This window comes from Octopus bimaculoides, chromosome 4, assembly GCF_046866305.1.
Source record: "Octopus bimaculoides isolate indiv1 chromosome 4, ASM4686630v1, whole genome shotgun sequence".
In the NCBI taxonomy this organism is placed as follows: Eukaryota; Metazoa; Mollusca; class Cephalopoda; order Octopoda; family Octopodidae; genus Octopus; species Octopus bimaculoides.
The window spans coordinates 142,000,240-142,020,161 of NC_142931.1; the positions used below are offsets into that span (position 1 = coordinate 142,000,240).

The 19,922-nt window shown below is 42.7% G+C and overlaps 25 non-coding genes across 25 annotated transcripts; 15 read left to right on the forward strand and 10 right to left on the reverse strand.

Moving 5' to 3' along the window:
- Window positions 1-291: 291 nt before the first annotated feature.
- Trnay-gua (transfer RNA tyrosine (anticodon GUA)) lies at window positions 292-385 on the reverse strand. The gene is made up of 2 exons: window positions 349-385; window positions 292-327 (listed from the first exon to the last, which is right to left on the reverse strand). It is a non-coding gene; the product is annotated as a tRNA-Tyr (tRNA).
- Window positions 386-1,029: 644 nt separating this feature from the next.
- On the forward strand, window positions 1,030-1,103 carry Trnai-aau (transfer RNA isoleucine (anticodon AAU)). Its single transcript has one exon. It is a non-coding gene; the product is annotated as a tRNA-Ile (tRNA).
- Window positions 1,104-1,533: 430 nt separating this feature from the next.
- On the reverse strand, window positions 1,534-1,627 carry Trnay-gua (transfer RNA tyrosine (anticodon GUA)). Its single transcript has 2 exons — window positions 1,591-1,627; window positions 1,534-1,569 (listed from the first exon to the last, which is right to left on the reverse strand). It is a non-coding gene; the product is annotated as a tRNA-Tyr (tRNA).
- A 1,336-nt stretch (window positions 1,628-2,963) lies between these two features.
- Window positions 2,964-3,037, forward strand: Trnai-aau (transfer RNA isoleucine (anticodon AAU)). Its single transcript has one exon. It is a non-coding gene; the product is annotated as a tRNA-Ile (tRNA).
- A 788-nt stretch (window positions 3,038-3,825) lies between these two features.
- On the reverse strand, window positions 3,826-3,919 carry Trnay-gua (transfer RNA tyrosine (anticodon GUA)). The gene is made up of 2 exons: window positions 3,883-3,919; window positions 3,826-3,861 (listed from the first exon to the last, which is right to left on the reverse strand). It is a non-coding gene; the product is annotated as a tRNA-Tyr (tRNA).
- Window positions 3,920-4,779: 860 nt separating this feature from the next.
- Window positions 4,780-4,853, forward strand: Trnai-aau (transfer RNA isoleucine (anticodon AAU)). The gene has a single exon. It is a non-coding gene; the product is annotated as a tRNA-Ile (tRNA).
- A 423-nt stretch (window positions 4,854-5,276) lies between these two features.
- Trnai-aau (transfer RNA isoleucine (anticodon AAU)) lies at window positions 5,277-5,350 on the forward strand. Its single transcript has one exon. It is a non-coding gene; the product is annotated as a tRNA-Ile (tRNA).
- A 590-nt stretch (window positions 5,351-5,940) lies between these two features.
- Trnai-aau (transfer RNA isoleucine (anticodon AAU)) lies at window positions 5,941-6,014 on the forward strand. The gene has a single exon. It is a non-coding gene; the product is annotated as a tRNA-Ile (tRNA).
- Window positions 6,015-6,444: 430 nt separating this feature from the next.
- Window positions 6,445-6,538, reverse strand: Trnay-gua (transfer RNA tyrosine (anticodon GUA)). Its single transcript has 2 exons — window positions 6,502-6,538; window positions 6,445-6,480 (listed from the first exon to the last, which is right to left on the reverse strand). It is a non-coding gene; the product is annotated as a tRNA-Tyr (tRNA).
- A 1,305-nt stretch (window positions 6,539-7,843) lies between these two features.
- Trnai-aau (transfer RNA isoleucine (anticodon AAU)) lies at window positions 7,844-7,917 on the forward strand. The gene has a single exon. It is a non-coding gene; the product is annotated as a tRNA-Ile (tRNA).
- Window positions 7,918-8,711: 794 nt separating this feature from the next.
- Trnay-gua (transfer RNA tyrosine (anticodon GUA)) lies at window positions 8,712-8,805 on the reverse strand. The gene is made up of 2 exons: window positions 8,769-8,805; window positions 8,712-8,747 (listed from the first exon to the last, which is right to left on the reverse strand). It is a non-coding gene; the product is annotated as a tRNA-Tyr (tRNA).
- An 860-nt stretch (window positions 8,806-9,665) lies between these two features.
- Window positions 9,666-9,739, forward strand: Trnai-aau (transfer RNA isoleucine (anticodon AAU)). The gene has a single exon. It is a non-coding gene; the product is annotated as a tRNA-Ile (tRNA).
- A 1,091-nt stretch (window positions 9,740-10,830) lies between these two features.
- Trnai-aau (transfer RNA isoleucine (anticodon AAU)) lies at window positions 10,831-10,904 on the forward strand. Its single transcript has one exon. It is a non-coding gene; the product is annotated as a tRNA-Ile (tRNA).
- A 430-nt stretch (window positions 10,905-11,334) lies between these two features.
- On the reverse strand, window positions 11,335-11,428 carry Trnay-gua (transfer RNA tyrosine (anticodon GUA)). The gene is made up of 2 exons: window positions 11,392-11,428; window positions 11,335-11,370 (listed from the first exon to the last, which is right to left on the reverse strand). It is a non-coding gene; the product is annotated as a tRNA-Tyr (tRNA).
- A 556-nt stretch (window positions 11,429-11,984) lies between these two features.
- Window positions 11,985-12,058, forward strand: Trnai-aau (transfer RNA isoleucine (anticodon AAU)). The gene has a single exon. It is a non-coding gene; the product is annotated as a tRNA-Ile (tRNA).
- A 674-nt stretch (window positions 12,059-12,732) lies between these two features.
- Trnai-aau (transfer RNA isoleucine (anticodon AAU)) lies at window positions 12,733-12,806 on the forward strand. Its single transcript has one exon. It is a non-coding gene; the product is annotated as a tRNA-Ile (tRNA).
- Window positions 12,807-13,608: 802 nt separating this feature from the next.
- Trnay-gua (transfer RNA tyrosine (anticodon GUA)) lies at window positions 13,609-13,702 on the reverse strand. Its single transcript has 2 exons — window positions 13,666-13,702; window positions 13,609-13,644 (listed from the first exon to the last, which is right to left on the reverse strand). It is a non-coding gene; the product is annotated as a tRNA-Tyr (tRNA).
- Window positions 13,703-14,559: 857 nt separating this feature from the next.
- Window positions 14,560-14,633, forward strand: Trnai-aau (transfer RNA isoleucine (anticodon AAU)). Its single transcript has one exon. It is a non-coding gene; the product is annotated as a tRNA-Ile (tRNA).
- A 594-nt stretch (window positions 14,634-15,227) lies between these two features.
- Window positions 15,228-15,301, forward strand: Trnai-aau (transfer RNA isoleucine (anticodon AAU)). The gene has a single exon. It is a non-coding gene; the product is annotated as a tRNA-Ile (tRNA).
- A 430-nt stretch (window positions 15,302-15,731) lies between these two features.
- Trnay-gua (transfer RNA tyrosine (anticodon GUA)) lies at window positions 15,732-15,825 on the reverse strand. Its single transcript has 2 exons — window positions 15,789-15,825; window positions 15,732-15,767 (listed from the first exon to the last, which is right to left on the reverse strand). It is a non-coding gene; the product is annotated as a tRNA-Tyr (tRNA).
- Window positions 15,826-16,387: 562 nt separating this feature from the next.
- On the forward strand, window positions 16,388-16,461 carry Trnai-aau (transfer RNA isoleucine (anticodon AAU)). Its single transcript has one exon. It is a non-coding gene; the product is annotated as a tRNA-Ile (tRNA).
- Window positions 16,462-17,135: 674 nt separating this feature from the next.
- On the forward strand, window positions 17,136-17,209 carry Trnai-aau (transfer RNA isoleucine (anticodon AAU)). The gene has a single exon. It is a non-coding gene; the product is annotated as a tRNA-Ile (tRNA).
- Window positions 17,210-18,010: 801 nt separating this feature from the next.
- Trnay-gua (transfer RNA tyrosine (anticodon GUA)) lies at window positions 18,011-18,104 on the reverse strand. Its single transcript has 2 exons — window positions 18,068-18,104; window positions 18,011-18,046 (listed from the first exon to the last, which is right to left on the reverse strand). It is a non-coding gene; the product is annotated as a tRNA-Tyr (tRNA).
- An 859-nt stretch (window positions 18,105-18,963) lies between these two features.
- On the forward strand, window positions 18,964-19,037 carry Trnai-aau (transfer RNA isoleucine (anticodon AAU)). The gene has a single exon. It is a non-coding gene; the product is annotated as a tRNA-Ile (tRNA).
- Window positions 19,038-19,467: 430 nt separating this feature from the next.
- Window positions 19,468-19,561, reverse strand: Trnay-gua (transfer RNA tyrosine (anticodon GUA)). Its single transcript has 2 exons — window positions 19,525-19,561; window positions 19,468-19,503 (listed from the first exon to the last, which is right to left on the reverse strand). It is a non-coding gene; the product is annotated as a tRNA-Tyr (tRNA).
- Between the last annotated feature and the right edge of the window lie 361 nt (window positions 19,562-19,922).

Sequence of the window (19,922 nt, forward strand, 5' to 3'; positions counted from 1 at the left end):
TATACCTTCTCAGCGAATCTGGTAGACGAAAACTGTGTGCAATCCCGTTGTATATCGTTGTGTATGCCGTCCCAGCAACACTTGGCAACTGGAGTTACTGTGTTTTCGTACCCGTAACTTCGATTTTCGGCAAGATGTCCGATGAAATAGTACCACACGAAAATATACTGACAGAGTTTGCTAGACTTAGCCACCCCACGGAAGTGTTCCAGCATGACCGCAGTCATACAACCGGAACAAGTGAAAGATAAAATAAAGAAATATTTTAATTAAAAAAAATAAAAACACAAATCTCGCGAGACGGATTCGAACCACCGACCTAAGGATGTCAGACGTTCAAATAACAAACTACAGTCCTCCGCTCTACCAACTGAGCTATCGCGAGACACAGTCAAATCATCTGCAAAATAGTTTAGTCCTAAGAAATATGAAATTAAAAATACGCCAACTGTTTGGTGTTATGTGTGAGAAGACATGGTTTTATGGTTGAAAACTTCACTTTGCAACCACCTGCTTTCACATTCGATCACAAAATTCGTACCATGAATAAGCGTCGTCTTCTATAGTCCAGATAGAACCAATGCCTTGGGAGGAGAAGAAGAAGAAAGTGGAATAAGGAAAGGTTTAGAGGGGAGGGGGAATGTGTTGGTGTGTAACACATGTAAGGAAAGAGAGACGGAATACTGTTGAAAGAAAGACCTGGAAATCTATTTATATTTATTTATCTGTCTGTCAGTCTCACATTTAATGTCCTCCCTCCCTCCCCCTCTCCCTCCATTTATTTATCTCTCTAAATAAACACCTGCATACACATAGTTACCTAGCTAACTATGTGTATGCAGGTGTTTATTTCTCAGCCTGTTTATGCTCAAAGGCAAACTCTGTCTCTCTTCAAAGTTGAAGCCGACTTTCGTAGAATTTGAACTCACAGCGTAAAGACAAATAACAAAATACCACTCAACGACCTACCTTTTCAGCCATTCACCACAATAAGGTCGTCAATGTCAAAACGGTTGGCAGGTTATCGAAGGCCGGTTAGCTCAGTTGGTTAGAGCGTCGTGCTAATAACGCGAATGTCGTGGGTTCGAGCCCCATACTGGCCACATAGCTTTTTTGATATTTGTATTCTTTTGCGCAGGTATGGTTGCATCATTAAGAAATTCGCTTTGCAACCATCTGCTTTCACATTCAATCCCACAGTTCGTACCATGAATAACCGTCTTCCATACCTCATAGCAAATCTATACCTTCTCAGCGAATCTGGTAGACGAAAACTGTGTGCAATCCCGTTGTATGTCGCTGTGTATGCCGTCCCAGCAACACTTGGCAACTGGAGTTACTGTGTTTTCGTACCCGTAACTTCGATTTTCGGCAAGATGTCCGATGAAATAGTACCACACGAAAATATACTGACAGAGTTTGGTAGACCTAGCCACCCCACGGAAGTGTTCCAGCATGACCGCAGTCATACAACCGGAACAAGTGAAAGATAAAATAAAGAAATATTTTAATTTAAAAAAATAAAAACACAAATCTCGCGAGACGGATTCGAACCACCGACCTAAGGATGTCAGACGTTCAAATAACAAACTACAGTCCTCCGCTCTACCAACTGAGCTACCGCGAGACACAGTCAAATCATCTGCAAAATAGTTTAGTCCTAAGAAATATGAAATTAAAAATACGCCAACTGTTTGGTATTATGTGTGAGAAGGAAACAGTGAGGAGGAAGAGAAGGCAAGTTGAATGAGGGAAGATTTAGAGGGGAGGAGGGAATATGTTAGTAAGACATGTAAGAAACGGAGACGGAGTATAGAAGTGCTTAGGAAAAAATCCGGAAACCTTTCAATCTGTCTATCTATCTATCTGCTTGTCTCTTTGTGTGTCATTCAATCTCTGTCTTTCTATTTCCCTCCCCCTCTCTCCCTCTCTATCTCTGTCTGTCTCTCTCTCTCTCTATCTCTCTATATATATCTCTCTCTCTCTATCTCTCTCTCTCTCTCTCTCTCCCCCTCTCTCTTTCTCTCTCTTATTCTATATCAGTCTCTTTATGCTTACAGGCAACTCTGCCTCTCTCCAAAGCTGAAGCCGACTTTCGTAGACTTTGAACTCTCAGTGTAAAGAGAAACAAGAAAATGCTACCCAACGACTTATCTTTTCTGCCATTCATCACAATAAGGACATCAATGTTCAAAATGTTAATCCTTCCCATGAAGACCGGTTAGCTCAGTTGGTTAGAGCGTCGTGCTAATAACGCGAATGTCGTGGGTTCGAGCCCCATACTGGCCATTTAACTTTTGTACCTGCGTTCTTTTTGCGCAGGCATGGGTTTATGGTTGAAAACTTCGCTTTGCAACCACCTGCTTTCACATTCGATCACAAAATTCGTACCATGAATATGCGTCGTCTTCTATCGAACCAATAGATAGAACCAATGCCTTGTCAGTGAATCTGGTAAACGGAAACTATGTAGAGGCTCGCTGTGTATATATGGGTGTATACCTGTCGATGTGTATGCCGCGCCACCAACGCTTCACAGCGAGAGTTGGTCTCTTTACGTCCCCGTATCTTGGCATTTTGGCAAAAAGACCGATAAAATACTACCACACAAGGATATATAGAGCGGGTTTGCTCGTCTTGACCACCTCAAGAAGGTGCTCCAGCAAGGCCACAGACCAACGACCAAAACAAGTAAAAGATAAAAAAAATTTTAAATATCAAAATCAGTCATCACTATCGCCTCAACAGTTCTGCTCAATGCACAAGGCATCAACCCTTCCACCAATGCCCATAAATGGAAGATACAGTTTATTGAGGATCGGGTTAATGAACATTTCCTGCCATTCACCACAAGAAGGACTTCATCTCAAATCGATCACTATTACGACGAAGCAACGGTTTATCTTTTCCTGCCATTCACCACAATAAGAACATCAATGTCAAAACGATCACTAATAGACGAAGGCCGGTTAGCTCAGTTGGTTAGAGCGTCGTGCTAATAACGCGAATGTCGTGGGTTCGAGCCCCATACTGGCCATATACTTTACATTTTTTTAAGTTTGCCATCTTCCATGATTGCGCAGGCGGACTCCCATGGGGATCTTTCTGAATTGACGGGCACCACACGGGCACCACACAGGCACCACTTGTTTTCTTAACACTACATAAAACATAAAAACATAAATGAAAAGTTGTGCCCTTCAGTTCAGAAAGATCCTTATATGGCTCAAAACTTCACTTTGCAACACAGCTTTCACGTTCAATCCCAAAGTTCGTACAATGAATAAGCGACTCCGATCGAACCAATGCCTTGTCAGGGAATCTGGTAGACGGAAGCCATGTTAAGGCGGCGATCTGGCAGAATCGTTAGCACGCCGAGCGAAAGGCTTAGTGGTATTACGTCTGTCTTTACGTTCTGAGTTCGAATTCCGCCGAGGTCGACTTTGCCTTTCATCCTTTCAAAGTCGATAAATTAAGTACCACTTAAGTACTCATCGACTGGATCCTCACCCGAAATTGTGGGCCTTGTGCCTAAAGTAGAAAAGACAGAAGCTATGCGAAAGCTCGTTGTGTATATATGCGTCGTTGTGTCTGCCGTCTCACCAACACGTCACAACAGGTGTTGGTCTGTTTACGTCTCCGTAACGTGGCGTATCGGCAAAATGACCGATAAAATAGTACTACACAAAAATATATCGCGTCGGTTCGCTCGACTTAACCAACACAAGAAATTGTTCCAGCATGGCCACAGTCCAACGACCGAAACAAATAAAGGATAGAACAAGGAAATATTTTAATTAATAAAAAAAGGGAAAAAAACACGAATCTCGCGAGACGGATTCGAACCATCGACCTAAGGATGTCAGACGTTTCAATAACAAACTACAGTCCTCCGCTCTACCAACTGAGCTATCGCGAGACACGGATAGACTGATTCTCAAATAGATTAGTCGTAAGAAATGTGAAGTTAAAACTACGCCAACTGTTTGGTATTATGTGAGAGGAGGAGAAGAAGCAGGAGGTGGAGAAGAAGCAGGACGTGGAGGAGGAGCAAGAGGAGGAGCAGGAGGAGCAACAGGAGAAACAGGAGGAGCATGAGGAGCAGGCAAGTGGTATAAGGGGAGATTCAGAGAGGAGGGGGTGAGGGAATATGTTAGTATGTAAGATATGTAAGGAAACGGGGACGGAATATAGCAGTGTTTAGGAAAAACCCAGAGACCTTTGTGTCTCTCGATCTATCTATCTATTTGTCTGTCTCTCTATTAGTCTTTCTCTGTCTGTTTATTCTGTTTATCTCTCCCCCCCCCCACTCTCTCTCTCTTTCTGCATACAGATATCTCTCTGTCTATTGGTCCCTGAATGTACTGGTGTCTATCCGACACTCTACGTACGTAGGTATCTCTCTATCTGTCTATACACAGGTATCCGTTTGTTGACCTGTCTTTGTACAGTTGTCTATATGGATGTCTATCTAGCACTTTGTCTCTCTTTACATATATACGTAGGTGTCTATCTCACAACTTCTCCATGCATATAACCACAAAGCATTTCTATGTAAACTGCATTTACCAAGTAGAGGTGCGAAACCGTATTAGCCCCTTGATTCCCTTCACTGACTTACTTTAAACAACTCCACAATGATTAAAGTTGAAACCGACTTTCGTAGAATTTGAACTCACAGCGTAAAGAGAAATAACAAAATACTTCGAAACGAGTTATCTTTTCCTGCCATTCACCACAATAAGGACGTCACTATCAAAACGATCACTAGAAGACGAAGGCCGGTTAGCTCAGTTGGTTAGAGCGTCGTGCTAATAACGCGAATGTCGTGGGTTCGAGCCCCATATTAGCCATTTATATTTTTATTCTTACGATCTTTTATGTTTGCGCAGGCATGCTTGTATGGTTAAGAACGTCGCTTTGCAGCCCACTGCGTTCATGTTCAATCCCAAAGTACGTACCATGAATAAACGATCCAACCAATACCTCGTCAATGAATATGGTAGACAGAGTTGTGTTAAGGCGGCGAGCTGGCAGAATGGTCAGCACGCCGGGCGAAATGTTTAGCGGTATTTCGTTTGTCTTATGTTCTGAGTTCAAATTCCGCCGAGGTCGACTTTGCCTTTCATCTTTTCGGAAAGGATAAATTTCGACTCATGTAGAATTCGAACTCACGGTGTAAAGTGCAATAACTAAATACTACTCAACGCTCTGTCTTTTCAGCCACTTACTACAATAAGTACATCAATGTTAAAATGGTAGAGCGTTTAGGAGAGGGCCGGTTAGCTCAGTTGGTTAGAGCGTCGTGCTAATAACGCGAATGTCGTGGGTTCGAGCCCCATACTGGCCATAAAACTTTTGTACCTGCGTTCTTTTTTCGCAGACATGGTTTTATGGTTGAAAACTTCACTTTGCAACCACCTGCTTTCACATTCGATCACAAAATTCGTACCATGAATAAGCGTCGTCTTCTATAGTCCAGATAGAACCAATGCCTTGGGAGGAGAAGAAGAAGAAGGTGGAATAAGGAAAGGTTTAGAGGGGAGGGGGAATGTGTTGGTGTGTAACACATGTAAGGAAAGAGAGACGGAATACTGTTGAAAGAAAGACCTGGAAATCTATTTATATTTATTTATCTGTCTGTCAGTCTCACATTTAATGTCCTCCCTCCCTCCCCCTCTCCCTCCATTTATTTATCTCTCTAAATAAACACCTGCATACACATAGTTACCTAGCTAACTATGTGTATGCAGGTGTTTATTTCTCAGCCTGTTTATGCTCAAAGGCAAACTCTGTCTCTCTTCAAAGTTGAAGCCGACTTTCGTACAATTTGAACTCACAGCGTAAAGACAAATAACAAAATACCACTCAACCACCTACCTTTTCAGCCATTCACCACAATAAGGTCGTCAATGTCAAAACGGTTGGCAGGTTATCGAAGGCCGGTTAGCTCAGTTGGTTAGAGCGTCGTGCTAATAACGCGAATGTCGTGGGTTCGAGCCCCATACTGGCCACATAGCTTTTTTGATATTTGTATTCTTTTGCGCAGGTATGGTTGCATGATTAAGAAATTCGCTTTGCAACCATCTGCTTTCACATTCAATCCCACAGTTCGTACCATGAATAACCGTTTTCCATACCTCATAGCAAATCTATACCTTCTCAGCGAATCTGGTAGACGAAAACTGTGTGCAATCCCGTTGTATGTCGTTGTGTATGCCGTCCCAGCAACATTTGGCAACTGGAGTTACTGTGTTTTTGTACCCGTAACTTCGATTTTCGGCAAGATGTCCGATGAAATAGTACCACACGAAAATATACTGACAGAGTTTGCTAGACTTAGGCACCCCTCGGAAGTGTTCCAGCATGACGGCAGTCATACAACCGGAATAAGTGAAAGATAAAATAAAGAAATATTTTAATTAAAAAAAATAAAAACACAAATCTCGCGAGATGGATTCGAACCACCGACCTAAGGATGTCAGACGTTCAAATAACAAACTACAGTCCTCCGCTCTACCAACTGAGCTATCGCGAGACACAGTCAAATCATCTGCAAAATAGTTTAGTCCTAAGAAATATGAAATTAAAAATACGCCAACTGTTTGGTATTATGTGTGAGAAGGAAACAGTGAGGAGGAAGAGAAGGCAAGTTGAATGAGGGAAGATTTAGAGGGGAGGAGGGAATATGTTAGTAAGACATGTAAGAAACGGAGACGGAGTATAGAAGTGCTTAGGAAAAAGTCCGGAAACCTTTCAATCTGTCTATCTATCTGCTTGTCTCTTTGTGTGTCATTCAATCTCTGTCTTTCTATTTCCCTCCCCCCTCTCTCCCTTTCTCTCTCTCTCTCTCTCTCTCTCTCTCTCTCTCTCTCTCCCTCTCTCACTCTCCCTCTCTCTTTCTCTCTCTTATTCTATATCAGTCTCTTTATGCTTACAGGCAACTCTGCCTCTCTCCAAAGCTGAAGCCGACTTTCGTAGACTTTGAACTCTCAGTGTAAAGAGAAACAAGAAAATGCTACCCAACGACTTATCTTTTCTGCCATTCATCACAATAAGGACATCAATGTTCAAAATGTTAATCCTTCCCATGATGGCCGGTTAGCTCAGTTGGTTAGAGCGTCGTCCTAATAACGCGAATGTCGTGGGTTCGAGCCCCATACTGGCCATTTAACTTTTGTACCTGCGTTCTTTTTGCGCAGGCATGGGTTTATGGTTGAAAACTTCGCTTTGCAACCACCTGCTTTCACATTCGATCACAAAATTCGTACCATGAATAAGCGTCGTCTTCTATCGAACCAATAGATAGAACCAATGCCTTGTCAGTGAATCTGGTAAACGGAAACTATGTGGAGGCTCGCTGTGTATATATGGGTGTATACCTGTCGATGTGTATGCCGCGCCACCAACGCTTCACAGCGAGAGTTGATCTCTTTACGTCCCCGTATCTTGGCATTTTGGCAAAAAGACCGATAAAATACTACCACACAAGGATATATAGAGCGGGTTTGCTCGTCTTTACCACCTCAAGAAGGTGCTCCAGCGAAGCCAGAGACCAACGACCAAAACAAGTAAAAGATAAAAATTTTTTTAAATATCAAAATCAGTCATCACTATCGCCTCAACAGTTCTGCTCAATGCACAAGGCATCAACCCTTCCACCCATGCCCATAAATGGAAGATACAGTTTATTGAGGATCGGGTTAATGAACATTTCCTGCCATTCACCACAAGAAGGACTTCATCTCAAATCGATCACTATTACGACGAAGCAACGGTTTATCTTTTCCTGCCATTCACCACAATAAGAACATCAATGTCAAAACGATCACTAATAGACGAAGGCCGGTTAGCTCAGTTGGTTAGAGCGTCGTGCTAATAACGCGAATGTCGTGGGTTCGAGCCCCATACTGGCCATATACTTTACTCTTTTTTTAAGTTTGCAATCTTCCATGTTTGCGCAGGCGGACTCCCATGGGGATCTTTCTGAATTGACGGGCACCACACGGGCACCACACAGGCACCACTTGTTTTCTTAACACTACATAAAACATAAAGACATAAATGAAAAGTTGTGCCCTTCAGTTCAGAAAGATCCTTATATGGCTCAAAACTTCACTTTGCAACACACAGCTTTCACGTTCAATCCCAAAGTTCGTACAATGAATAAGCGACTCCGATCGAACCAATGCCTTGTCAGTGAATCTGGTAGACGGAAGCCATGTTAAGGCGGCGTTCTGGCAGAATCGTTAGCACGCCGGGCGAAAGGCTTAGTGGTATTACGTCTGTCTTTACGTTCTGAGTTCGAATTCCGCCGAGGTCGACTTTGCCTTTCATCCTTTCAAAGTCGATAAATTAAGTACCACTTAAGTACTCATCGACTGGATCCTCACCCGAAATTGTGGGCCTTGTGCCTAAAGTAGAAAAGACAGAAGCTATGCGACAGCTCGTTGTGTATATATGCGTCGTTGCGTCTGCCGTCTCACCAACACTTCACAACAGGTGTTGGTCTGTTTACGTCTCCGTAACGTGGCGTATCGGCAAAATGACCGATAAAATAGTACTACACTAAAATATATCGCGTCGGTTCGCTCGACTTAACCAACACAAGAAATTGTTCCAGCATGGCCGCAGTCCAACGACCGAAACAAATAAAGGATAAAACAAGGAAATATTTTAATTTAAAAAAAAAATAGGAAAAAAAACACGAATCTCGCGAGACGGATTCGAACCATCGACCTAAGGATGTCAGACGTTTCAATAACAAACTACAGTCCTCCGCTCTACCAACTGAGCTATCGCAAGACACGGCTACACTGATTCTCAAATAGATTAGTCGTAAGAAATGTGAAGTTAAAACTACGCCAACTGTTTGGTATTATGTGAGAGGAGGAGAAGAAGCAGGAGGTGGAGAAGAAGCAGGACGTGGAGGAGGAGCAAGAGGAGGAGCAGGAGGAGGAACAGGAGAAACAGGAGGAGCATGAGGAGGAGGCAAGTGGTATAAGGGAAGATTCAGAGAGGAGGGGTGAGGGAATATGTTAGTACGTAAGATATGTAAGGAAACGGGGACGGAATATAGCAGTGTTTAGGAAAAACCCAGAGACCTTTGTGTCTCTCTATCTATCTATCTATTTGTCTGTCTCTCTATCAGTCTATCTCTGTCTGTTTATTCTGTTTATCTCTCCCCCCCCCCCACTCACTCTCTCTTTCTGCATACAGATATCTCTCTGTCTATTGGTCCCTGAATGTACAGGTGTCTATCCGACACTCTACGTACGTAGGTATCTCTCTATCTGTCTATACACAGGTATCCGTTTGTGGACCTGTCTTTCTACAGTTGTCTATATGGATGTCTATCTAGCACTTTGTCTCTCTTTATATATATACGTAGGTGTCTATCTCACAACTTCTCCATGCATATAACCACAAAGCATTTCTATGTAAACTGCATTTACCAAGTAGAGGTGCGAAACCGTATTAGCCCCTTGATTCCCTTCACTGACTTACTTTAAACAACTCCACAATGATTAAAGTTGAAACCGACTTTCGTAGAATTTGAACTCACAGCGTAAAGAGAAATAACAAAATACTTCGAAACGAGTTATCTTTTCCTGCCATTCACCACAATAAGGACGTCACTATCAAAACGATCACTAGAAGACGAAGGCCGGTTAGCTCAGTTGGTTAGAGCGTCGTGCTAATAACGCGAATGTCGTGGGTTCGAGCCCCATACTAGCCATATATATTTTTATTCTTACGATCTTTTATGTTTGCGCAGGCATGCTTGTATGGTTAAGAACGTCGCTTTGCAGCCCACTGCGTTCATGTTCAATCCCAAAGTACGTACCATGAATAAACGATCCAACCAATACCTCGTCAATGAATATGGTAGACAGAGTTGTGTTAAGGCGGCGAGCTGGCAGAATGGTCAGCACGCCGGGCGAAATGTTTAGCGGTATTTCGTTTGTCTTATGTTCTGCGTTCAAATTCCGCCGAGGTCGACTTTGCCTTTTATCTTTTCGGAAAGGATAAATTTCGACTCATGTAGAATTCGAACTCACGGTGTAAAGTGCAATAACTAAATACTACTCAACGCTCTGTCTTTTCAGCCATTTACTACAATAAGTACATCAATGTTAAAATGGTAGAGCGTTTAGGAGAGGGCCGGTTAATTCAGTTGGTTAGAGCGTCGTGCTAATAACGCGAATGTCGTGGGTTCGAGCCCCATACTGGCCGTATAACTTTTGTACCTGCGTTCTTTTTTCGCAGACATGGTTTTATGGTTGAAAACTTCACTTTGCAACCACCTGCTTTCACATTCGATCACAAAATTCGTACCATGAATAAGCGTCGTCTTCTATAGTCCAGATAGAACCAATGCCTTGGGAGGAGAAGAAGAAGAAAGTGGAATAAGGAAAGGTTTAGAGGGGAGGGGGGATGTGTTGGTGTGTAACACATGTAAGGAAAGAGAGACGGAATACTGTTGAAAGAAAGACCTGGAAATCTATTTATATTTATTTATCTGTCTGTCAGTCTCACATTTAATGTCCTCCCTCCCTTCCCCTCTCCCTCCATTTATTTATCTATCTATCTAAATAAACACCTGCATACACATAGTTACCTAGCTAACTATGTGTATGCAGGTGTTTATTTCTCAGCCTGTTTATGCTCAAAGGCAAACTCTGTCTCTCTTCAAAGTTGAAGCCGACTTTCGTAGAATTTGAACTCACAGCGTAAAGACAAATAACAAAATACCACTCAACGACCTACCTTTTCAGCCATTCACCACAATAAGGTCGTCAATGTCAAAACGGTTGGCAGGTTATCGAAGGCCGGTTAGCTCAGTTGGTTAGAGCGTCGTGCTAATAACGCGAATGTCGTGGGTTCGAGCCCCATACTGGCCACATAGCTTTTTTGATATTTGTATTCTTTTGCGCAGGTATGGTTGCATGATTAAGAAATTCGCTTTGCAACCATCTGCTTTCACATTCAATCCCACAGTTCGTACCATGAATAACCGTTTTCCATACCTCATAGCAAATCTATACCTTCTCAGCGAATCTGGTAGACGAAAACTGTGTGCAATCCCGTTGTATGTCGTTGTGTATGCCGTCCCAGCAACATTTGGCAACTGGAGTTACTGTGTTTTTGTACCCGTAACTTCGATTTTCGGCAAGATGTCCGATGAAATAGTACCACACGAAAATATACTGACAGAGTTTGCTAGACTTAGGCACCCCACGGAAGTGTTCCAGCATGACGGCAGTCATACAACCGGAACAAGTGAAAGATAAAATAAAGAAATATTTTAATTTAAAAAAATAAAAACACAAATCTCGCGAGACGGATTCGAACCACCGACCTAAGGATGTCAGACGTTCAAATAACAAACTACAGTCCTCCGCTCTACCAACTGAGCTATCGCGAGACACAGTCAAATCATCTGCAAAATAGTTTAGTCCTAAGAAATATGAAATTAAAAATACGCCAACTGTTTGGTATTATGTGTGAGAAGGAAACAGTGAGGAGGAAGAGAAGGCAAGTTGAATGAGGGAAGATTTAGAGGGGAGGAGGGAATATGTTAGTAAGACATGTAAGAAACGGAGACGGAGTATAGAAGTGCTTAGGAAAAAATCCGGAAACCTTTCAATCTGTCTATCTATCTATCTGCTTGTCTCTTTGTGTGTCATTCAATCTCTGTCTTTCTATTTCCCTCCCCCCCTTTCTCCCCCTCTCTCTCTCTTTATCTCTCTCTCTCTCTCTCTCTCTCTCTCTCTCTCCCTCTCTCTTTCTCTCTCTTATTCTATATCAGTCTCTTTATGCTTACAGGCAACTCTGCCTCTCTCCAAAGCTGAAGCCGACTTTCGTAGACTTTGAACTCTCAGTGTAAAGAGAAACAAGAAAATGCTACCCAACGACTTATCTTTTCTGCTATTCATCACAATAAGGACATCAATGTTCAAAATGTTAATCCTTCCCACGAAGGCCGGTTAGCTCAGTTGGTTAGAGCGTCGTGCTAATAACGCGAATGTCGTGGGTTCGAGCCCCATACTGGCCATTTAACTTTTGTACCTGCGTTCTTTTTGCGCAGGCATGGGTTTATGGTTGAAAACTTCGCTTTGCAACCACCTGCTTTCACATTCGATCACAAAATTCGTACCATGAATAAGCGTCGTCTTCTATCGAACCAATAGATAGAACCAATGCCTTGTCAGTGAATCTGGTAAACGGAAACTATGTAGAGGCTCGCTGTGTATATATGGGTGTATACCTGTCGATGTGTATGCCGCGCCACCAACGCTTCACAGCGAGAGTTGGTCTCTTTACGTCCCCGTATCTTGGCATTTTGGCAAAAAGACCGATAAAATACTACCACACAAGGATATATAGAGCGGGTTTGCTCGTCTTGACCACCTCAAGAAGGTGCTCCAGCAAGGCCACAGACCAACGACCAAAACAAGTAAAAGATAAAAATTTTTTTAAATATCAAAATCAGTCATCACTATCGCCTCAACAGTTCTGCTCAATGCACAAGGCATCAACCCTTCCACCAATGCCCATAAATGGAAGATACAGTTTATTGAGGATCGGGTTAATGAACATTTCCTGCCATTCACCACAAGAAGGACTTCATCTCAAATCGATCACTATTACGACGAAGCAACGGTTTATCTTTTCCTGCCATTCACCACAATAAGAACATCAATGTCAAAACGATCACAAATAGACGAAGGCCGGTTAGCTCAGTTGGTCAGAGCGTCGTGCTAATAACGCGAATGTCGTGGGTTCGAGCCCCATACTGGCCATATACTCTACATTTTTTAAAGTTTGCAATCTTCCATGTTTGAGCAGGCGGACTCCTATGGGGATCTTTCTGAATTGACAGGCACCACACGGGCACCACACGGGCACCACACAGGCACCACTTGTTTTCTTAACACTACATAAAACATAAAGACATAAATGAAAAGTTGTGCCCTTCAGTTCAGAAAGATCCTTATATGGCTCAAAACTTCACTTTGCAACACAGCTTTCACGTTCAATCCCAAAGTTCGTACAATGAATAAGCGACTCCGATCGAACCAATGCCTTGTCAGTGAATCTGGTAGACGGAAGCCATGTTAAGGCGGCGATCTGGCAGAATCGTTAGCACGCCGGGCGAAAGGCTTAGTGGTATTACGTCTGTCTTTACGTTCTGAGTTCGAATTCCGCCGAGGTCGACTTTGCCTTTCATCCTTTCAAAGTCGATAAATTAAGTACCACTTAAGTACTCATCGACTGGATCCTCACCCGAAATTGTGGGCCTTGTGCCTAAAGTAGAAAAGACAGAAGCTATGCGAAAGCTCGTTGTGTATATATGCGTCGTTGCGTCTGCCGTCTCACCAACACTTCACAACAGGTGTTGGTCTGTTTACGTCTCCGTAACGTGGCGTATCGGCAAAATGACCGATAAAATAGTACTACACAAAAATATATCGCGTCGGTTCGCTCGACTTAACCAACACAAGAAATTGTTCCAGCATGGCCGCAGTCCAACGACCGAAACAAATAAAGGATAAAACAAGGAAATATTTTAATTTAAAAAAAAAATAGGAAAAAAAACACGAATCTCGCGAGACGGATTCGAACCATCGACCTAAGGATGTCAGACGTTTCAATAACAAACTACAGTCCTCCGCTCTACCAACTGAGCTATCGCAAGACACGGCTACACTGATTCTCAAATAGATTAGTCGTAAGAAATGTGAAGTTAAAACTACGCCGACTGTTTGGTATTATGTGAGAGGAGGAGAAGAAGCAGGAGGTGGAGAAGAAGCAGGACGCGGAGGAGGAGCAAGAGGATGATCAGGAGGAGCAACAGGAGAAACAGGAGGAGCATGAGGAGGAGGCAAGTGGTATAAGGGAAGATTCAGAGAGGAGGGGTGAGGGAATATGTTAGTATGTAAGATATGTAAGGAAACGGGGACGGAATATAGCAGTGTTTAGGAAAAACCCAGAGACCTTTGTGTCTCTCTATCTATCTATCTATTTGTCTGTCTCTCTATCAGTCTATCTCTGTCTGTTTATTCTGTTTATCTCTCTCCCCCCACTCTCTCTCTCTTTCTGCATACAGATATCTCTCTGTCTATTGGTCCCTGAATGTACAGGTGTCTATCCGACACTCTACGTACGTAGGTATCTCTCTATCTGTCTATACACAGGTATCCGTTTGTTGACCTGTCTTTCTACAGTTGTCTATATGGATGTTTATCTAGCACTTTGTCTCTCTTTATATATATACGTAGGTGTCTATCTCACAACTTCTCCATGCATATAACCACAAAGCATTTCTATGTAAACTGCATTTACCAAGTAGAGGTGCGAAACCGTATTAGCCCCTTGATTCCCTTCACTGACTTACTTTAAACAACTCCACAATGATTAAAGTTGAAACCGACTTTCGTAGAATTTGAACTCACAGCGTAAAGAGAAATAACAAAATACCACTCAACCACCTACCTTTTCAGCCATTCACCACAATAAGGTCGTCAATGTCAAAACGGTTGGCAGGTTATCGAAGGCCGGTTAGCTCAGTTGGTTAGAGCGTCGTGCTAATAACGCGAATGTCGTGGGTTCGAGCCCCATACTGGCCATATAACTTTTGTACCTGCGTTCTTTTTTCGCAGACATGGTTTTATGGTTGAAAACTTCACTTTGCAACCACCTGCTTTCACATTCGATCACAAAATTCGTACCATAAATAAGCGTCGTCTTCTATAGTCCAGATAGAACCAATGCCTTGGGAGGAGAAGAAGAAGAAAGTGGAATGAGGAAAGGTTTAGAGGGGAGGGGGAATGTGTTGGTGTGTAACACATGTAAGGAAAGAGAGACGGAATACTGTTGAAAGAAAAACCTGGAAATCTATTTATATTTATTTATCTGTCTGTCAGTCTCACATTTAATGTCCTCCCTCCCTCCCCCTCTCCCTCCATTTATTTATCTATCTATCTAAATAAACACCTGCATACACATAGTTACCTAGCTAACTATGTGTATGCAGGTGTTTATTTCTCAGCCTGTTTATGCTCAAAGGCAAACTCTGTCTCTCTTCAAAGTTGAAGCCGACTTTCGTACAATTTGAACTCACAGCGTAAAGACAAATAACAAAATACCACTCAACCACCTACCTTTTCAGCCATTCACCACAATAAGGTCGTCAATGTCAAAACGGTTGGCAGGTTATCGAAGGCCGGTTAGCTCAGTTGGTTAGAGCGTCGTGCTAATAACGCGAATGTCGTGGGTTCGAGCCCCATACTGGCCACATAGCTTTTTTGATATTTGTATTCTTTTGCGCAGGTATGGTTGCATGATTAAGAAATTCGCTTTGCAACCATCTGCTTTCACATTCAATCCCACAGTTCGTACCATGAATAACCGTTTTCCATACCTCATAGCAAATCTATACCTTCTCAGCGAATCTGGTAGACGAAAACTGTGTGCAATCCCGTTGTATGTCGTTGTGTATGCCGTCCAAGCAACATTTGGCAACTGGAGTTACTGTGTTTTTGTACCCGTAACTTCGATTTTCGGCAAGATGTCCGATGAAATAGTACCACACGAAAATATACTGACAGAGTTTGCTAGACTTAGGCACCCCACGGAAGTGTTCCAGCATGACGGCAGTCATACAACCGGAACAAGTGAAAGATAAAATAAAGAAATATTTTAATTTAAAAAAATAAAAACACAAATCTCGCGAGACGGATTCGAACCACCGACCTAAGGATGTCAGACGTTCAAATAACAAACTACAGTCCTCCGCTCTACCAACTGAGCTATCGCGAGACACAGCCAAATCATCTGCAAAATAGTTTAGTCCTAAGAAATATGAAATTAAAAATACGCCAACTGTTTGGTATTATGTGTGAGAAGGAAACAGTGAGGAGGAAGAGAAGGCAAGTTGAATGAGGGAAGATTTAGAGGGGAGGAGGGAATATGTTAGTAAGACATGTAAGAAACGGAGACGGAGTATAGAAGTGCTTAGGAAAAAATCCGGAAACCTTTCAATCTGTCTATCTATCTATCTGCTTGTCTCTTTGTGTGTCATTCAATCTCTGTCTTTCTATTTCCCTCCCCCCCTTTCTCCCCCTCTCTCTCTCTTTATCTCTCTCTCTCTCTCTCTCTCTCTCTCTCTCTCTCTCTCCCTCTCTCTTTCTCTCTCTTATTCTATATCAGTCTCTTTATGCTTACAGGCAACTCTGCCTCTCTCCAAAGCTGAAGCCGACTTTCGTAGACTTTGAACTCTCAGTGTAAAGAGAAACAAGAAAATGCTACCCAACGACTTATCTTTTCTGCTATTCATCACAATAAGGACATCAATGTTCAAAATGTTAATCATTCCCACGAAGGCCGGTTAGCTCAGTTGGTTAGAGCGTCGTGCTAATAACGCGAATGTCGTGGGTTCGAGCCCCATACTGGCCATTTAACTTTTGTACCTGCGTTCTTTTTGCGCAGGCATGGGTTTATGGTTGAAAACTTCGCTTTGCAACCACCTGCTTTCACATTCGATCACAAAATTCGTACCATGAATAAGCGTCGTCTTCTATCGAACCAATAGATAGAACCAATGCCTTGTCAGTGAATCTGGTAAACGGAAACTATGTAGAGGCTCGCTGTGTATATATGGGTGTATACCTGTCGATGTGTATGCCGCGCCACCAACGCTTCACAGCGAGAGTTGGTCTCTTTACGTCCCCGTATCTTGGCATTTTGGCAAAAAGACCGATAAAATACTACCACACAAGGATATATAGAGCGGGTTTGCTCGTCTTGACCACCTCAAGAAGGTGCTCCAGCAAGGCCACAGACCAACGACCAAAACAAGTAAAAGATAAAATTTTTTTTAAATATCAAAATCAGTCATCACTATCGCCTCAACAGTTCTGCTCAATGCACAAGGCATCAACCCTTCCACCAATGCCCATAAATGGAAGATACAGTTTATTGAGGATCGGGTTAATGAACATTTCCTGCCATTCACCACAAGAAGGACTTCATCTCAAATCGATCACTATTACGACGAAGCAACGGTTTATCTTTTCCTGCCATTCACCACAATAAGAACATCAATGTCAAAACGATCACAAATAGACGAAGGCCGGTTAGCTCAGTTGGTCAGAGCGTCGTGCTAATAACGCGAATGTCGTGGGTTCGAGCCCCATACTGGCCATATACTCTACATTTTTTTAAGTTTGCAATCTTCCATGTTTGAGCAGGCGGACTCCTATGGGGATCTTTCTGAATTGACAGGCACCACACGGGCACCACACGGGCACCACACAGGCACCACTTGTTTTCTTAACACTACATAAAACATAAAGACATAAATGAAAAGTTGTGCCCTTCAGTTCAGAAAGATCCTTATATGGCTCAAAACTTCACTTTGCAACACACAGCTTTCACGTTCAATCCCAAAGTTCGTACAATGAATAAGCGACTCCGATCGAACCAATGCCTTGTCAGTGAATCTGGTAGACGGAAGCCATGTTAAGGCGGCGTTCTGGCAGAATCGTTAGCACGCCGGGCGAAAGGCTTAGTGGTATTACGTCTGTCTTTACGTTCTGAGTTCGAATTCCGCCGAGGTCGACTTTGCCTTTCATCCTTTCAAAGTCGATAAATTAAGTACCACTTAAGTACTCATCGACTGGATCCTCACCCGAAATTGTGGGCCTTGTGCCTAAAGTAGAAAAGACAGAAGCTATGCGAAAGCTCGTTGTGTATATATGCGTCGTTGTGTCTGCCGTCTCACCAACACTTCACAACAGGTGTTGGTCTGTTTACGTCTCCGTAACGTGGCGTATCGGCAAAATGACCGATAAAATAGTACTACACAAAAATATATCGCGTCGGTTCGCTCGACTTAACCAACACAAGAAATTGTTCCAGCATGGCCACAGTCCAACGACCGAAACAAATAAAGGATAGAACAAGGAAATATTTTAATTAATAAAAAAAGGGAAAAAAACACGAATCTCGCGAGACGGATTCGAACCATCGACCTAAGGATGTCAGACGTTTCAATAACAAACTACAGTCCTCCGCTCTACCAACTGAGCTATCGCGAGACACGGATACACTGATTCTCAAATAGATTAGTCGTAAGAAATGTGAAGTTAAAACTACGCCAACTGTTTGGTATTATGTGAGAGGAGGAGAAGAAGCAGGAGGTGGAGAAGAAGCAGGACGTGGAGGAGGAGCAAGAGGAGGAGCAGGAGGAGCAACAGGAGAAACAGGAGGAGCATGAGGAGCAGGCAAGTGGTATAAGGGGAGATTCAGAGAGGAGGGGGTGAGGGAATATGTTAGTATGTAAGATATGTAAGGAAACGGGGACGGAATATAGCAGTGTTTAGGAAAAACCCAGAGACCTTTGTGTCTCTCTATCTATCTATCTATTTGTCTGTCTCTCTATCAGTCTATCTCTGTCTGTTTATTCTGTTTATCTCCCCCCCCCCCACTCTCTCTCTCTTTCTGCATACAGATATCTCTCTGTCTATTGGTCCCTGAATGTACAGGTGTCTATCCGACACTCTACGTACGTAGGTATCTCTCTATCTGTCTATACACAGGTATCCGTTTGTTGACCTGTCTTTCTACAGTTGTCTATATGGATGTCTATCTAGCACTTTGTCTCTCTTTACATATATACGTAGGTGTCTATCTCACAACTTCTCCATGCATATAACCACAAAGCATTTCTATGTAAACTGCATTTACCAAGTAGAGGTGCGAAACCGTATTAGCCCCTTGATTCCCTTCACTGACTTACTTTAAACAACTCCACAATGATTAAAGTTGAAACCGACTTTCGTAGAATTTGAACTCACAGCGTAAAGAGAAATAACAAAATACCACTCATCGACCTACCTTTTCAGCCATTCACCACAATAAGGTCGTCAATGTCAAAACGGTTGGCAGGTTATCGAAGGCCGGTTAGCTCAGTTGGTTAGAGCGTCGTGCTAATAACGCGAATGTCGTGGGTTCGAGCCCCATACTGGCCACATAGCTTTTTTGATATTTGTATTCTTTTGCGCAGGTATGGTTGCATGATTAAGAAATTCGCTTTGCAACCATCTGCTTTCACATTCAATCCCACAGTTCGTACCATGAATAACCGTCTTCCATACCTCATAGCAAATCTATACCTTCTCAGCGAATCTGGTAGACGAAAACTGTGTGCAATCCCGTTGTATGTCGTTGTGTATGCCGTCCCAGCAACACTTGGCAACTGGAGTTACTGTGTTTTCGTACCCGTAACTTCGATTTTCGGCAAGATGTCCGATGAAATAGTACCACACGAAAATATACTGACAGAGTTTGCTAGACTTAGCCACCCCACGGAAGTGTTCCAGCATGACAGCAGTCATACAACCGGAACAAGTGAAAGATAAAATAAAGAAATATTTTAATAAAAAAAAATAAAAACACAAATCTCGCGAGACGGATTCGAACCACCGACCTAAGGATGTCAGACGTTCAAATAACAAACTACAGTCCTCCGCTCTACCAACTGAGCTATCGCGAGACACAGTCAAATCATCTGCAAAATAGTTTAGTCCTAAGAAATATGAAATTAAAAATACGCCAACTGTTTGGTATTATGTGTGAGAAGGAAACAGTGAGGAGGAAGAGAAGGCAAGTTGAATGAGGGAAGATTTAGAGGGGAGGAGGGAATATGTTAGTAAGACATGTAAGAAACGGAGACGGAGTATAGAAGTGCTTAGGAAAAAATCCGGAAACCTTTCAATCTGTCTATCTATCTATCTGCTTGTCTCTTTGTGTGTCATTCAATCTCTGTCTTTCTATTTCCCTCCCCCTCTCTCCCTCTCTCTCTCTCTCTCTGTCTCTCTCTCTCTCTCTATCTCTCTCTATCTCTCTCTATCTCT